An 18,654-nucleotide genomic window follows, 5' to 3' on the forward strand; every position below is an offset into this window, starting at 1 on the left:
TGTTTTTGATTTGTGTTGGGTGAATGATTTCCACCAAAGCCACTTCCCAGTGGGCTTCGTGATCTAATTGGATGGTTTGAGGTAACTTGACCGTGTAACAGCACAAAGTGTTGTTGGGAAACACCTCCATAGAACTGTCACTCGGTAAGGTTAAGTAAAATTGGTTGTTATTATTCATAATTCCAGAGTTCTGTGACTGTCCGAGGGGTTACTGGAAGTCAGAGGAGTGTCTCCGCCCAAAAATGGGGATGTTGTTGTTGTTGTTAGAGTGGTGACTGACACTGGACGCAAGATTCCCGTTCTTCCCGTTCGAGGAGAATTTCAGGAAGGGATTGGGAAGCAGGTAACGGATGCAACTGCTTAATGAAATGGTCCACAATTGTTTGTCTCCTTGTTGCAAACTCAACTTGGCAATGGCTGCCCCGATGACACAATACACCACGAAGATTTGGCAGAAAAAGACGATTTGCGTTTTAGGCACACGTTCTTCACACCACACCTACAAGGGTTGTTTTTGCAAATCTTGCAGAGAAGAACTGGGTGAACGAGTGATCGCAGTAGCTGAATCTGCATTAAAGGGCATGATGGTCACTTCTTTTTATAGTCGATGACTTGCGAAGCGTCGATCCAAGAATCAACACTGGGTGGATATCCTTTCCAACATACTTTCACTTCTTTGACACGTCGTTTGCCCACTTTACGGGTTCTGCGTTCGAGAATGCCTTCGATGTCGTACACGTCTTCTTTTTTGGTGACACGACTTGATTTGAAATAGGTACGGACTAGCGTTTTGGGGAGTACTTAACATCCATCGCTGGCTTGATGAGCACCTTTTTTTCCTCCTTTACCACGCTCGGACATCGTACACGTGGCAGAATGTGGACCGATTTCCACCTGCCACACGCCCATGTGTCCTAATGTGACGTCATCGCTACCGACCAATCGTAGCGGGCTTTACATACTGCTTGGGTTGACACCTGAGGCATTTCAAACCAGCTAAGAAAAATGAGTGTGTGGTGAGACTATTCCCACTCATGTTTAAAGCCTTTCCGTCAGGTTGTTAAGGACTAGTTAGTCCTACACCTTGAGTGGCTAAATTTAAAAGTAGTCTGTGAGTACATAAAAGCCTGGGGGATGAGGCTCTCTTTCCTTCCCCAGGAGTAATTAAAAATCACGCGGTGCGTGATTAAACCAGTGATATATGCTCCATTGGAGCGAAAATCACTTTAATTCAAGTAAGCAAGCAAGCACTCTTGATGACACCAACTGTCTGGGTTATTTTCTTTCTTGCAAGCCCCTATGTTCCACTTCTGTTTGTGATAATAACTTGTGATACTTCACATTTTCTAAAGTGGAAATCTTTACAAGACGTACAAAATACAAAACTTATATGACTTTGGCTTTTGACACTTGCACAGACTCTTCACTTTATAAGTGTCACGAGAAAATTGTATATCCAATTTTTACCATTTTCCAAAACACGCACACACTTGCAGCTTGACCAGAAATATGTACATCTTGTTTTGTGGATAAGTCACAGACAAGTCCAAGCATATATAGGTGATTATGAACGTTAGGAATATCCCCTCATTTTTTCAGAAATAACAAAGCTTTTATGTGCATTTTCCCTTTTCCACTCTATATTAGTGCTTAGATTTGTTCCAAAAAAGAAAAAAAAAGAAACAAAACAAATTTTAAAAAAAATGAATTTTGAATTCAGGTTTCTCTCTGTTTATATTTTTTTCAAGTTGATGGTGCATGATAGCTTACATTCGCCTACCTTTCCAAAGTGAGAGACATTTCTTCACATGTGATTGCCTTTGTTAATTTCGGTTTCATTGGTTAGTTATCGTTAATCTTTAATTTTTTGATGCATTTCTTTTTGATAGAAGATTTAAGGCTTTCTGGTGTTGTAACGGTATTTATGTTGTTTAGTCTGTTGATGAAATTATCTATAGCAAAATGCTTAAGATTTTTCAGTTTTTTTTTATTTCAAGCCCTACAAAAGGGGACCAAGTTTGTCTTGAAAGAGGATTGAAACTCTAAATTACATGGGCGTGAAGGAAAACATCGTTGTGTTCATTCTAATCATGCTTGGCGTATCTCTTTGTGTTTTAGAGGTCATATTTCTTCTTAAGTAAATACACGCATCAATAGACAGACAGATTGGGTCATCATCCTTGAGGTTCACTGTACTTTCGGTTCTTTACTTCATACAAACCCCAAATTTATTAGTTTGAAGAAAAAAAGATAACATGCCCCTCAATACTGTAACACGTCTGTTCTGACTCTACCGATGTGAGTGTGAGTGTTTATGTTAAAAGGTTTAAGTAAGATATAAAAAAATGGTCAGCTTGAAAACGCGAACCAACACTGTGACGCTCAGTATTTTGATGTGGTAAGAAGAAATGGTACAATACACAAAGAGGGCTTGTAAGTTCACATTCCAGTCTGTCTGCACTGTAATGGTAACAACGCAAGAGCGTAGGGATTATTATGCCACACAGTCCTAGAACAAAACAATGCATCACCCGTTGTAAGCCATTTCATTGGCTATACTTATTTTCTGACCGCGTTCACTTCGAATTGACTTGAGTAGCTATTCACACAGTGACGAGAATGGCCATGCTTTACTGGGTCTATCCTATAGGCGATTTATATAAAAAAATATTTAAAAAAATTAAACTAATGCACGAACAATGGTACCATGGGCGATCCCATGGAAACTGTGTCCGTCTGATTGCAAAATACATCAACATTGAATTTAACCGTGCAGATCGCTAGAACAAACCTCTGATAATACACATTTTGAAAAGTGTTATGTGACACGGATGGCCATTGTCGCTTGGTGTCTGCTTTCTTCTTCGAAAAGAGATCGTTTCGTCTTGACTATAAAAATTTAATTTGACTAAGTTTTGCGCACTACATGAACTCATACATTTCACGTTGTAGGTGTAAGCCGTCGTTCTCAGTTTTCTGGAAGTTCGTTTTTGCGTTTCTCAGATGTGATACTATTTTTTATGGACCGAACGAAATTTCTTTTGGCGTGAATCAGGACTCGTGGTTTTGTGGCATAAATGGAGAGCATTGATTAAAGCTCAGTTATGTCGTCTTCGAAATCGCTGACACGGATTTGAGCTAACACTTCAGGTCTTGTGTGAGGCGACACGGCACGTCATTGCCTTTTACTTTCTCAATGAAATCTTTTCATCTTATTGCAAAAATTACATTTGACTAGGTTTCATACGCAGCAGGTCCCTGTATATAGGGAGAGTGTCTTAGCGTCAGAGTATTCATTCCACTCTCAAACGATCAAGAAGATGGAAGAGTCAACACAGATCGACCTGCTGGTCAAATATTTGCTAAAAGTCATACGAAAGCATAATTCACAGGCGAAAGTGGCAACAAAACTTACTCTTTTGGTTGTTGATTTGATGAGAGTCATACGAAAGTGTGTAAATGCTGATGAAGTTTGCTATATCTGCAAAGGTAAATGGGTATTTGTCTTCAGATTACCTGCTTCGTCTAAGAAAGAGAGACAAAAGTCAAGATACCTAATATCGTTGTTAGGAGAAAGGACACTGGGATTCAGAGTGTCCTAAGAGAAAAGAGAAGAAACAGAAACAAGACGTAAAAGAGAAGAGGGATTCAGAAGAAGAAGAAATTGAAGATGAGGAGAAACTTGTGCCAGTGAAGACATGGAAATGGAAAAATTGACAATGTGAGCCGATGCGTTGGCCCTGACGTGAAATTTCATACTACCTTCTAAAAGAGAATAGAAAAGAAAGAAAACGTAAGTGTCTCTTGGTCTTGACATTGTATAATAACGATGGCGTGTTTTGTTTTTACTCACACTTTATGAAATTGTGCTCTTTCACCTCTCTCTATCCCTCTGGATCATGTTTTAGTTAGAATTGAAATGGAAGGATATTTTCCTTCACGCACGCTCTTTAGGCATGCAAGTCGGTAAACAATAGTCAGCCTATTCATCCATCATTTTGTCTTGATGTTTCCTAAATCACACACTGATGCCATAAAACAACGGGTTAAATGGGTTTTGTAGTGTTGGGGGTGGGGGTGGGGTGTAGGTGTTTGGCAGAGTTGGTCATTGCAGGTGAGGGCTTAGGTGCTTTAAAAAAACTTTTTCTTCTTCACTCTGCGTTGCTGGAAAATATTGGGTTATTTTCTTCACTCTCTGTTGATAGTATATATAAAGGGTTATTTCTTCACTCCGTGTGGATAGTGTATAATGGTTTTCTTCTTCCCTCTGTGGTGTGTGTGTGTGTGTGTGTGTGTGTGTGTGTGTGTGTGTGTGTGTTCGCGCACGTTGTGTAGATCGTATATTTGGTTATTTTTCTTCTTCCTCCCGAGTGTGGATAGTATATTTGGGGTTTGTATGCGTTAGCGTACGTTTGTGTGGATAGTATATTTGGGGTTTGTATGCGTTCGCGTACGTTTGTATGAATAGTATATTTGGGGTTTGTACGCGTTAGCGACGTTGTGTGGATAGTATATTTGGGGTTTGTATGCGTTCGAGTAAGTTTGTATGGATAGTATATTTGGGGTTTGCATGCGTTCGCGTACGTTTGTGTGGATAGTATATTTGGGGTTTGTATGCGTTCGCGTACGCTTGTATGGATAGTATATTTGGGGTTTGTATGCGTTCGCGTACGTTTGTACGGATAGTATATTTGGGGTTTGCATGCGTTCGCGTACGTTTGTGTGGATAGTATATTTGGGGTTTGTATGCGTTCGCGTACGCTTGTATGGATAGTATATTTGTGGTTTGTATGCGTTCGCATACGTTTTTGTGGATAGTATATTTGGGGTTTGTATGCGTTCGCGTAAGTTTGTATGGATAGTATATTTGGAGTTTGCATGCGTTCGCGTACGTTTGTATGGATAGTATATTTGGGGTTTGTATGCGTTCGCGTACGCTTGTATTGATAGTATATTTGTGGTTTGTATGCGTTCGCGTACGTTTTTGTGGATAGTATATTTGGGGTTTGTATGCGTTCGCGTATGTTTGTATGGATAGTATATTTGGGGTTTGCATGCGTTCGCGTACGTTTGTATGGACAGTATTTTTGGGGTTTGTATGCGTTCGCGTACGCTTGTATGGATAGTATATTTGGGGTTTGTATGCGTTCGCGTACGTTTGTATGAATAGTATATTTGGGGTTTGTACGCGTTAGCGACGTTGTGTGGATAGTATATTTGGGGTTTGTATGCGTTCGAGTAAGTTTGTTTGGATAGTATATTTGGGGTTTGTATGCGTTCACGTACGTTTGTATGGATAGTATATTTTAATTTTGGTTTTATTCTTCTATCTGTGTGTGTGTGTGTGTGTGTGTGTGTGTGTGTGTGTGTGTGTTAGTGTAAGGACGTCTGGATAGTATATTTGTTGGTTTTTTTTCCTCTTCCCTGTGTGAATAGTATATTTTGGGTTTGTTTTTTCTTCTTCTCTCTGTGGTGTGCGTGTGTGTGTGTGTGTGTGTGTGTATTGGTCTCTGTTTGTCCCTCTAAAACTCCCTTTATCCCTATCAAATACATTCTACCTATCTACCTACAGTAGCGCGTATTCAGGTCAGCCACTTGCAACACTGTTGCCATTTATCCCCTAATTTCCAGTACAGTGACGTCACTGACGCTGGAAATTTTGAGACTATAAATATGGACTTGGGGTTTTCCACAGGTTGTAGCTATACATATGTACTAGAGTTCATAACCAGGAACGTCACTCAAGCTGAGGCTATAAAATGATAGTGGGATTTTCCAAAGGAATAACCCACAAGTTGTAGCTATAAATAGATAGTGAGATTTCATAGGAAAATCAGCTGATTATGGCTATAAATAGATACATGGGTGTTTATCCACGATCGTCACACAAGTTGATATTGTAAGTAGTTACTAATTTTATCCATTTTAGTCTAAACCATTGTAACTTAATTTTCGTGGATATGTTTATTTTCCTTTAAATTCTGGGACAATTTCGTCATTTTAGCGTTACATTTAGTCACATCCATTTTGTCGTTGAGCATTTCCTTGATTATAGCTATTTATAGCATCATTACAATTATGCAAATTTCTGAACACCCCACCATTACCAAGATTTCAGGTCTTGGTAATGCTTTATATATAAATCTCACGCTTGTACTAGTGTATGTATGTCTCTGTCTCTGTTGTGTTTGACCCTCTACCTTCATTGTCCCTAGACAGTCCCACCATGTTCAATTCCCCTTGACGCTATACAGACCCACCATGTTCAATTTCCATATGTTAAATTCCCTTGAGGCTATATCCCCCCAGGGGTTTCCGTAATGTTAAATGTCCCATTGTCCCTAGACAGTCCCACGATCTATTCCCCATGTTAAATTTCCCATTGTCCCTAGACAGTCCCACGATCTATTCCTCATGTTAAATTCCCATTGTCCATAGACAGACCCAAAATCTATTCCCCATGTTAAATTCCCATTGTCCCTAGAGTGACCCAGCAATTTTTCCCATGTTAAAGTTACATTGTCCCCAGATTGACCCAGCAATTTTTCCCATGTTAAATTTACATTGTCCCCAGATTGACCCAAGAGTGTTTTTAATGGTAAGACCCATTGTCCCTAGGGTATCCCTATTCACTACTCATAGACCCATCAGGTCGGGACCATATTAAAATAGTGTCCCGACCCTGTTCCATTTCCCCTTGTCCCTAGATAGACCCACACTCTATTCCCATGTTAAATTCCCCTTGTCCCTAGAATGGATATCTTTTTCTCCCATGTTAAATTACATAGTCCCCAGAGTGGATATTTTTTTCTCCTATGTTAAATTTTCCATAGTCCCCAGAGTGGATATTGCCTTTTTTACATGGAAGTCCACTAGTCCCTAGGGTGTCCCCCTTAACTACTGGCACATACTAAATGAACTGGCCGCGGAAGTCGTTGTAGAAGAGGGAAGGATGAAAGAGGAGGAGAGAAGAAACAAAGAAGAGGAGGAGAGAAGAAAGAAAGAAGAGGAGGAAAAGGAGAGAGGAATGGCCACAACCACAAGAAAAAAATTTCAGAATCCCAGAGACAGAAAACTGGGATTCTGAAGCCACTTATCCTGCCTCTGCTCTCCCCCAAAAAAGAGTGAAAAGAGACTGGGGAAGAAGATGTGTGTGTGGTGCCAGGCCTGGAAGGTGCCATCATTAACCAGGTGCCATGGAGTTAAAAAAACAACCCTTTTCAGGGCTACCCAAACCTTTAGAAAAGAAATAGTAATCGATTTGCCAATGTATGTAGGTAGAGTAGTGTGAATATGAACACTGACTCTTTTTTCCTTGTGTGTGTGTGTGTGTGTGTGTTTATAAGCGCTCACGTACGTTTGTGTGGATAGTAGATTTGGGGTTTCATTTTAATAATTTGCGTGTGTGAATAGTAGATTTGGGGTTTGTTTATTCCTGCTTTACGTATGTGAATAGTAGATCATATGAAATGAGAAAAGTAGGGGATGTTTTCCTTCACGTCCGCGCGTTTTAAGTGATAATCGAGGTAATATCAATTTTATGTTTCAGGGGGATGTTTTCCATCACGTCCGCGCTTTCACTATAAGAACCCACAGTATTCGTCGTGCAAACCATTCTACAAAGAATAAAAAAGAAGATGGCTTCAAACCAACTTGATAAAATGATAACGTTGCAAGACGTCCTGGACAATTTGGGTATGATGGAGCAAATGTTAGTGAGGTTAAACGAGGATCACTATTCTTATAGTCCCCATCGAGTGAAGATGGAGATCAACAATTTAAGAAAAGTAAAGGAAATGATCACTGCTCTGATGAAAGAAATAAAGGAGGAGAAGGAGGATGAAGAGGAAAGGATAAGGATGAGAGTATGGAACGAAAAAATTGAAAAGGAAGAAGAAAATGAGAAGAGGAAGAAAGAAGAGAAAAAGAAGGAAGAAAAGAAAGAAAAGAAGAGAAAGAGTGTAGGACAGAAAATAAGAAGCTGGTGGAGAAATAGAAGAAATTAGAAGAAGAAGAAAACCAACGGCCCTTTTCAGGGCCACCCACATTTCTCGAAAAGAGTTAGACTTTCAATTGCCATTTTTTTTTAAATTTATTTTTATTTTATTTTATTTTATTTATTTTTTTTATTTTGAAAAAAAAAAAAATCCCATGTTCAAGTCCCCTTGTCCCTAGAATTGTTTTTTTTCCTCCCATGTTAAATTTCCCTTGTCCCTAGACTGACCCAAAATAGATTCCCATGTTAATTCCCCTTGTCCCTAGAGTGTCAAAGCAATTTTTCCCATGTTAAATTTCCATTGTCCCCAGAGTGTCCCAAGGTGTTTTTTAATGATAAGTCCAGGGGCCCCGAGTGGCCGAGTGGTCTAAAGCGCTCTCCGTTACGGATCACTGCCATCTCACCTCTGTCTGCGGCGGTTCGAGTCTAGGATTCAGCCAATGTGGGTATGTGAGAAAGCTTGCCAGTAGCTTCTCGTGGGTCGGTGGTTCTTTCCGGGGTTTTCCCGGGTTCTTCCTCCACCATTAATACTGGCCGCCATGTATAGCCTATCGTGTGCTGAAAAATGGCGTTAAGCCCCAAAACAACAAAAATGATAAGTCCCATTGTCCCTAGGGTGTCCCCATTAACTACTAATATAATTTGTTCTATATCATATAAACAAAAGAGGCTGGTACAATGTATCAGGAGCTCTGTTAATGGCAAGGAATGTGTAATACAAGATTCACCACGTGTTTTAAAAAAAAATAGTTTTGATATACAAGGGCGCGAATACAGAGAATTTGCCATCTGAAATAAAAGCACAAATATTAACTGAAAAACTGAAAAGAAAAAGGAAACCAGAAACTGAACTGGCTAAAACTATTTCAGAAATGCTTGATGGATTCAAGATGGGTTGTTAAGCAGAACTAAGGATCGTGAAAGCCAAAGAGGAAGACGTATAAACAGAACTACAATAGTAGTGAATAGGGATAGTATAGCGACAATGGGAATTAGCATTAAAAACACCCTTGGGAACATATAGCGACAATGGAAATTTAACATGGAGAAAAATCGTGGGAACATATAGCGACAAGGGAAATTAACATGGGAATAAATCGTGGGACTGTTGAGCGACAAGGGAATTGAATATGGAGAAAACTCGTTTGACTGTTTAGCGACAAGGGAATTGAACATGGGATCTTTTTTTTTTTAAATTTAAATTTATAAAAAGGGGTAGGCAATTGAAAGGCTATCTCTTTTCGAGAAATATGGCTGGCCCTGAAAAGGGCCTTTGGGTTTATGTTAATGTATTCATTAACATAAAGGGCACCGCATTGGTCTTCTTCTTGTCCTTAGGCTGCGTCTCACTGTTGGTCCGTAAATCAGCACTCTTTTGAGGCATCCTTGTCTTTCGACGTAGATCCTACGTATCCACAGGCTGGTGTTTGTCCTGTGGACAACGGTCCACTTGGATCGGACATACATGAGCAAGTCTGTCCGAAACATCATGGAAGACACAAGGGTGGACGACTCAACTGTGGTCCACATCTTGAAGCGACGAGAACAGGTGAATCAATGCAGTGAATTGCGCTTATTTATAGGCAGTGGTAGGATTGAAACGGATTGAGTTCATTCACCAATCCGAACACGCGTTACAAAATTCAGTCAGCCCGCATCCAATCCGAAGAGAGCAGTCTGTGACGTCTGTTGGTCTATATAGATTCGCTAGCGCTTGTGTGCAGTCAATCTATGCGACAGTGATTCAACATGACGGAAACTCAGAAAACGATCCAATGGGGTGCACCAGCAGGGGAGACCGCCCAAGGGAACCCGGACTTACTTTCAGAAGAGGTACATTGGGATTTTGTGGATTTTCTCTCCTCGCAAGAATTTGTTCCGGAACCTTCGTTACCTTCTTCATTACCGCAAGTGGAGAATTTTAGACAGAGACAGAAAGAAGAATTGGAGAAATTTATACAACGACAAAAGGAAGCGGAACAGGCTTTTCTCCTACAGCAACAGCAGCAAGAAGAAGAGGTAAGAAAAAAACAACAGCAACAACAGCAAGAAGAAGTAGCAGCAAAGAAACAAGAGGGTGAAAATCAAACGGTCACGGTACTGTTGGACATTTTAGCGGAGTTAAGAAGTCTGAAACAAATGTATCAGACTTCTTTATTACGACCGAAGAGAATACGACCTTCCCGAGCTAAACACGTCAACCCTGTGACTAAGCCTACCGTACCACCCTTAGTGATTTCAACCCAATCATTATCATCATCATCAACATTACGCAGTCCAGAAGTAGGCCTTGGCCGTGGCAAAGGCTTAAGGCAGTTAAAGTTGATTGCTTAAACTCACCCCTTCACCATGAAGAAAAAGGCCCTTTTCAGGGCCACCCACATTTCTCGAAAAGAAATACAATTTCAATTTGCCAATAACTCAAAAAAAAAAAAAAAACCACCCATTTTACCCTTATAGTACGTGTCTATGTATGATTGCGTGATTGTATGTTCTTATTTTAAAATCAAAACTCAAAGACACTTACCTTATATCATTAATTTATTCTTTTATCTATTTTTTACAATCCATTTCACCATTCACAACACAACACTTTAATAAAAAGTTCATTGACTTCTTCTTTCTCCTTGTTTAGTCTCTCTGTTTTTTAAATTTCTTCACTGTCTTTTCCTCATTATCTTCCCTTCTTCTTTTCTTCTTCTCCTGTTTCTTTGCCTCTTGTAAATAGAATTGTCTTCTTTCTTCCTCTTCTTCCTCTGAAGAATCCTTCTCTTCTTCCGAAGAATCCCTCTCTTCTTCTGAAGAATCCCTCTTTTCTTCTGACTCCTCTTGTTTCTTTTTTGGGCAATCTGGAGACCAATGTCCTTTTTCTTTACAATAATAACAGGTATCTTGACTTTTGTCTTTTTTAGTCCCTGTTTTTGTTCTTTTTTGACGGTCTGGACACTCTGAAGACCAATGCCCTTTCTTCTGACAGATATAGCAAGTATCTTGACTTTTATCTCGAAAGGAAGGAGAGTAGTCCGTAGGCTGGTCTGAAGAGAATTTTCTAATGACCCCTCGCAAAGCTCTGACGAAACGTTCCATCTGGTTAGTCTCTTCCATCGTTGTGCTCGGCTTGAGAGTGAAATGAATAGTGAAAGGACAAGACACACACCCTTTTATATACGCTGGTCTGCTATGACTATAAAGAAGCTCATGGTGTTTGAACTTGAGTCATTTGACTTTTTGCTTTCAAGATGAAACGATCTAATTCATTCGAGAAGAAAGAAGAAGAAAGTAAGAGGCAGAAACGTGATCTATCGCCTCGTACCAGGGCTGAAATCTTGGCACAAATTCATGCCAGTGATTTTGAAGAGGACATGAGTGAACCAGAATCAGAACCCTCTAAACCAAGTTCACCACCCTTAGTCAACCCTGAAAAGTACTATTCCATTCGAGAGACGGAAAAGCGCTCCTCTAGAAAATTTAGAACCACGGCTTACAAATACACAGTGAAGTTTAAAGATTTCAAGGCTGAAGTGCCGTTAGAGAAAGCAGAAGTGTTCATCACTGAGGTGTGGGATTCTTTGCTCACTGCACTCAATCAACAATGTCAACCCAAAGAAGACGATCGCTTGAGACTTTCCATACAACACGACGGTTTGAAATCCCCTGTTTGGATCGAGTTTAGCACCCCTGCAGAACTGACTGCTTCCAAAGTCATGGACAAGATTCAACACGTACAACAATCCAACGACCAGTTTGACATCACCGATGGAAAAGCCACATTGGACATGACCCACGTCTCTCCTCCTCAAGGGACCGGACGCAAAAAGATGTTATTGGTGAACGACCTTCGCAGCATTAAGCGTAGCCTTGTCCAAATTCACAACCCTCATGACCAGATGTGTTTAGCCCGTGCCATCGTGGTGGGACGAACCTATGCCAACAAGAACGACACGGTAGAATGGAAAAGAACCTGGAAAACTATTCAACGATCCGATCGAGCCAAACAACGAAATGAAGCAGAACTCCTGTTACAACAAGCCGGACTGTCCAAAGACACACCCTGTGGCATTCCTGAGATGCAAAAATTGCAAGATGCCCTAGCTCCACGCTACACCATGAAAGTGCACCCTCAAGAAGTGCGCGGACCTCTGTTGTTTCGAGGCCAAGACTTTAAGGACGGAAAATACATTCATGTTTATCATCACGATGACCATTTCGATACCATTACCAGTAGCAGCAGAGGGGGCGAATCGGACATTTTGTCCAATCGTTATTTGGCTTAATTATTACTTTCTGCACTCAACGATCTAGTGTCGTCAGCGCCTGGTAAAAAAAAAACGACGACGTCGTTGGGGGATCGTCGCGTCGTCATTTGGTTTAATTAACACCTTCTGCGCGCCGATCCCCAGCGTCGTCAGCGTCCGGTAAGCACATCGACGACCGCGTCGATGTCATCGCCCCCTCTGTTCCTGACTATTTGCCGGATTTGTATCAAATCCATGTGTGACATTGACCAGCATCGATGGGAAACTGTCTCCATCATTGAAGGAACTATTATGACATTTCCTTCATCGGTCTGACACTTTTCCCATGTGTGACATTGACCAACATCGATGGAATTAATAATGACATTTTCTTCATTGATGAGGAAACTGTCATAGTTCCTATAAATAATTATTATGACACTTTCCTCATGTGTGGCAGGTCAGTTTTGTAAAACAATTCCTTCATTACTCTGTCATGGGGCATTGTTGTTATTGTTGTTGTTTTACAAAATAAAAAATTTTTTTATTAAATAATGCCCCATCGGCGGATTTTAACCGACGAGGATACCAATGAAATAATAAGACTCCGTGGGAAAACACCAATATCGGAAATAGCAGATCGATACAAAATCAGTTACCAGCGCATCTATAAAATCTGGAAAAATGAGCCCGACAATGATATCAGAATGATAGACCTCAGCATCGACGATGAAATAAACCAGATTGTTGATACACCCAGTGATGCGAATTCATCCATGGACGCCATCGTGGATAAACAGACCATTCAGGATTTGCAATGGCGGCTAAATAATTTGATCAACGAGAATAAATCATTGCAACAACGGTTAAAACACGTGTCAAGCACGGCCGATTATAATCGAGTACAACGGCGTTATGATTATTTGCAACAGCGTTATGACGATTTACAACAGCGACACGATGATATGCAACGGCGTCACGATGATGCGCAACGGTGTAACGATGATGCGCAACGGCGTCACGATGACATGCGACGCACCATTAGTGGGCTTCAGCATGAACTCGGAAATGTTCGGAAGGAATTGAATGAAGCACAACACGATAATGCGCTACTGATTCAGCGAATCACCGAAATGACCGCCGTCCCCAACGAGCCGGAAATAATCAGAAAAAAGAATAAACCCCCCTCGGACAAACCTCGCGAGGATAAATTTACGATCAACGAGATCCCCGGTGTGGTATCTCGCAGCGATATTAGGTTTGTGAACCGCATGGACAAGGTGCTTCAAGATAGCGACTAGACCTTTCGTTCGGTAATTACCCATACTGTGTCAAATCGTTTGACGTCATGGTTTGGAAACATTTTTTCATACGTTCTTTGGTAATATTTGTCGCGGAGGCATAACCGAGCTTTTGCTGAACGACTTTCGAATACCATACAATCGTATTTATCCCCGCTGGGGAATTTCTGAACCGCATGATATTTTCCGTTCTTAAATTTTACATTGATTGGCATCCTCGGGCAGGATTTTTTATAGTCGCTGATGACGCTGTCGAATTTCACCGGGTGATATTCCAACAACGACATTATAATTAAACCGTTATTTAATTAAATATTAAAATGATATCAGGTGGACGGTCCTGGATGAACAGTTGCACCACCGAAATTACCATTATTTCGGTACGACAAAACCAGAATAATCCCCCCCGGCGAAACAACTTTACAAGGACACTAGAGTCAATACTATCTGTTTAAATATCAACGAGAGAAGGATCTTCCACCGCGGAGACGTGTAAATGGTTTAACCTCAGCCCGGACACAATTCAACAACCCTTTTTTCAGGCCCGAGATGGAATGTTGCGCGGTGATAAAAAACATTGTACCACCAAAGAGATAATTTCCGACGCGATGAAGAATTTAACGCCCGACCAGAAAAACGCGATGAAGGAAGTGTCATGGGGAACTGTCTCCATTGATGAGGAAACTGTCATAGTTCCTATAAATAATTATTATGACACTTTCCTCATCATCGGGAAAACCATCCATTAACCGACCACACATGGAATCGTAACGCGCTGGTATGTTCGTCCGTCGCGGTAACATCCTTTCCAGCAAATCCCGCATCGTCAATGGTCTCGTTGATCCACGCTGGATCGCCTACAAAATCAGATTCGGGCCAGTCGGGATAATACAATGTGTAATTCGATCGATCCGTGTTTTTAGTATCATCGGATATCAATCGACCGCCGAATCCCTTGTAGATCGATTTGATTTTTTCAATGATATTTTTTAGCGTCAATTTACCCCTTCTAAACCTTATATCCGGGAATATATCACCGAAATGTTTCAACAGCGCGTTATACCTGTCAAGTCGGTCTGGTTGCGCTAGCATTTCTGAGATGCTATTGATTAACCCGGCACGACTCACAGGAACGCTCTTCACATCAAGTCGATCCGGAACCACATCGGGAAGGTTCAACGCGCTAAGAACATTTCTAACGATGTTAAGTTGTTGCCGGGGACTGATTTTATCGGATCGACATGGCGTCGTTGCTACGGCGTTACCGTTATTATGCTCGTCAACGAGAACCCGCTGATATCGCTGCAGCCGCGAAACGTTCTTATTCAGATGTTCTATTCGGTAGTTATCTAGTTTTCTTACGTCGGTCTGGAACACGTAATTGAGATACGTCAACGCCTTTTCGTATGGCTCTAGCCGCTGTTCGGGGTCGTATTGGTAGTATTTATCACCAGTGATTTCATCACCGGGCTCACTATTAACCGCAGCAATTCTCTCTCCGACGGAGGATTTTAAAAAATCATCTACGCGTGGATCACTATTGAGTACAGCGTCGCTGACTCGTTTCTGCTTTTGTTGTTTTTTTTTCTTCCATATTTCGTATTCATCTGGTAATTCCCATTCAACTGAATAACCGGTTCGTTTCATCATTTCAACGAGTCTGCACGTGAAATAACGTTTTGAATTGTTCTCGTCAATAATCGTGCTAATAAACATATATCCGTAACCGGTATGTACATCACAGCGATTTGGGGTTCTAAACAGCAACTCCGTCGACGATAAATCCCTTTCATGTGATTCGATTGCGGAAATAATATCATTGCGGGTCAGTGGAAGCTCTGTGCGGCTCCGTTTTGTTGCTGAATAACGTACTTCCGAAATATTTCTGAAACGATGGATGGCTTGTTTGGTCGCCTCTACAGAACCTAATTCCTCGGAAAACACCGTCATGTACTTGAATCGCGGGTCCACAATGGATATCCCGGCCTCGACGGTACAATTATAGATCACCACGTCGATGTTTTCAAACGCCGCAGTGGTATCAGCGAAATCTCGCTGTTTTTCGGCCGGGTCAGTGTACGCATGATAGTACTTTACTCGGTATCCTAATTGCTGTAACAATTTGGCGAGCTTCTCCACAGAATAATTTCCGCGTCGATTGTGCGTGAATACAACTACACGATTTCCTCGTCGTAACATGTCCAACAGTTTACTGTAGTTATCTCTGTGAGACTGTTCCACAATAAATTTTTTACCATGATCGGGCCGATATTCGTTGGTGATGAATTTCATGTCCGGGCGATTCAAGTATTTCCTGAATAATTCCAAGTCGTCATTGTTAGCGTCCGCGTCAAGTACAATTACCCGTTTCGCGGATGAGATCAGCCATGTCAGTGTTCCCCAAATCTGTTTACCGCGTCTTGATGAGACTATCTGTCGAAGGATTCCGTGCCACTCATCCAGCAATAGAACATCGGGAATTCCACCGACCCGTACAATTGATTCTATTTGTGAAATGACTTTACGAGGCTTTTTAACGTTGAATATAATGTCTCCATGGATATTTTCGTACGATTCAAGATTATAGTCGATGGCGGTCTTTCTGGTAAATGTCTTTCTGTACGATACGCACAACACAGACTGATCATCTCGTATTGATTTCCACGCCGACTCTGACTTGCCGAGTCCACAGTGGGATCCATCCATGTAGTCGTCGTTGAGAATGATTTTACATCCCCGGCCGCCTTCATGAACGGGTGACTCGTGATAAGTATAATCGGGAGTCCTCTTGGGAAACTCGCCACTGTAGTCCTTGCGGCGATAATTAAAACTCCTTACATACCTTTCGTAGAGGGTTTTATCGTCATCACCAGTGATTTTATCACCATCACGCGGTATTATTATTTTTTGCGTGCTTCTGTAACAACCGATCACAAACTGATCAGAGTAAACACGCACAAATGCGTCAATGGCCTTTCCCTCAATGAATCCACCGATCTCATTGTACCCGTGACGTCGCTGACATATGCTGCAAAATGAGCCTGCAACTCGCCCCAGCGATATTATGTTGCCGAGTCGATTTGTAGTCCCGGTGATTTGATCGGGTTGTCCGGACAACAACGTGGAAAATTGTCGAATTTGTTCAGCGGTGATTTCATCACCGGTAGGATCATCACTGGTGATTTCATCACTAGTGATTTCAGGTTCGAGTTGTTCGTAACACGGCTGAATAGAGACCGGACAAGATAGCAGCGTGCTGGTGAATCCAACAGGATAAATCAATCGCTTATCAACGCTATTTGGTCTTGCCGACCTGGTTCCGGACAATTTGATGCTATACAGCCCAGCTTGCGTATCAACATTCCATGTTGGTCTATCCGCGGCGACTTTCTTCAACAGCGATTGATGTTCCTCGAAATCTACCGGGATCGTTCTTAACATGATGTGATAACCGCCGCTGGTTTCAAAAACCAAAACATCGTTGATGGAATCAACTAACTCATGGAAATACGACAACAACTCGGCCAGCGATGGCGTCTTGGAATCCACGTCGATGGTAGGATATCTGCACCGGTGTTTCGGAATAATCTCATTAACAGCGGAATGTCCCTGAAATTCCCTTATGTCCGGATCATCTACGAACACGTGAAATCCCCCCATTTGCTGGATGATTACTCCACGAATTTGATAGTCTGCAACGGTGAGAAGGTCAATTGCGGACTTTTTACTGGAAACACTCCAGGATGGACCCAAATGCCTTCGGTAGTATTCTCGCACGTCGTGATACGTTTCCGGGGACGTAAAATATTCATCCGGGGACTCCTCATAGTAAGATGTTCCGCGCCCCAATGCGTCGATGAAGGTGTTATTGGAATAATGATTATCCATTATACTGTATGCTTTTTAATATTTAATTGAATGTTTAATAATGGTTAATAATAATGGTTAATCCGGCGCTTGCTGTCAATAAATGCAAATGGCTTCCCCAGGGATCAGGGGTCCCATGCGGAAAAAACTGCTACGGTGAGTTTTGCGGGGTGCATAATAGTAGATCAAAACAGGGGAGCAAGAACGGTCCTCAGCCCTGTCTCAGATGTGGAGCGGGCGTCCGAGGAAAGATTAGAATTTGTATCGGCTGTGGAAGCCCCCAGTATCGGTCCGCGGTAGAATACTGCCAACGAAAGAATAAACCGATACCATCCCCGGAAGAATTCTTAAAATCACGATGGGGTGACCCGTCACATATGGAGAAAATGTCAATAGTTTCTCCATCAATACTGGTCAAAAGTAAAACCGACCTGTCACACATGAGGAAAGTGTCATAATTATTATTTATAGGAACTATGACAGTTTCCTCATCAATGAAGAAAATGTCATTATTAATTGTTTTACAAAACTGACCTGTCACACATGAGGAAAGTGTCATAATTATTATTTATAGGAACTATGACAGTTTCCTCATCAATGAAGAAAATGTCAATAGGAATTCATCGATGGAGACTGGTCAGAGTAAAAAAATTATAAAATTATAAAATTATCGTTTTTGTTAATTCTGGCCATTTTTTGACTGTTTTTGGCCATTTTTTGACTGTTTTTGGCCATTTTTTGCCATTTTTTGAGGGTAAAAACCCAAGGAAATCATTTAGAGAAAATCGATGTTTTTCCGAAAAATCGAGAAAAAAACGACTATAGGCGACAAAAAACGACCAAAAATGACCAAAAATGATCAAAAATCGAGAAAAAACCAGAAAAAAACCGGATTTTTATTGAGGGTAAAAACCCAAGGAAATTTTGATAAAATTTATTCCGGTTTTTAACAGGAGAAAATGTCAATAGTCCTCCCATGGTCAGACATACTCTGACCCACCCCCGCGATGACGGACTTATTACGTCGTGAAAATGGCTCTATCATCGATGAAGGAAGTGTCATAATTACTATAAATAATTATTTTGTCCTTCATGGTGGTGACTTGTAACGCCAGGGTGCGTTCGTAATACCGTTGGCGTTGACGGCACAAAAATAGCGGAGGCATTTATTTGTGCTGCGATGTAGCGTGTTAATGGAAGGTAATGATTCACAAGTAAATTACCTATCGCGGCGATGAATTACAAAAAAATATCG

The sequence above is a fragment of the Sinohyriopsis cumingii genome, unplaced genomic scaffold, assembly GCF_028554795.1.
Source record: "Sinohyriopsis cumingii isolate HCF-2022 unplaced genomic scaffold, ASM2855479v2 utg000938l, whole genome shotgun sequence".
Lineage (NCBI taxonomy): Eukaryota > Metazoa > Mollusca > Bivalvia > Unionida > Unionidae > Sinohyriopsis > Sinohyriopsis cumingii.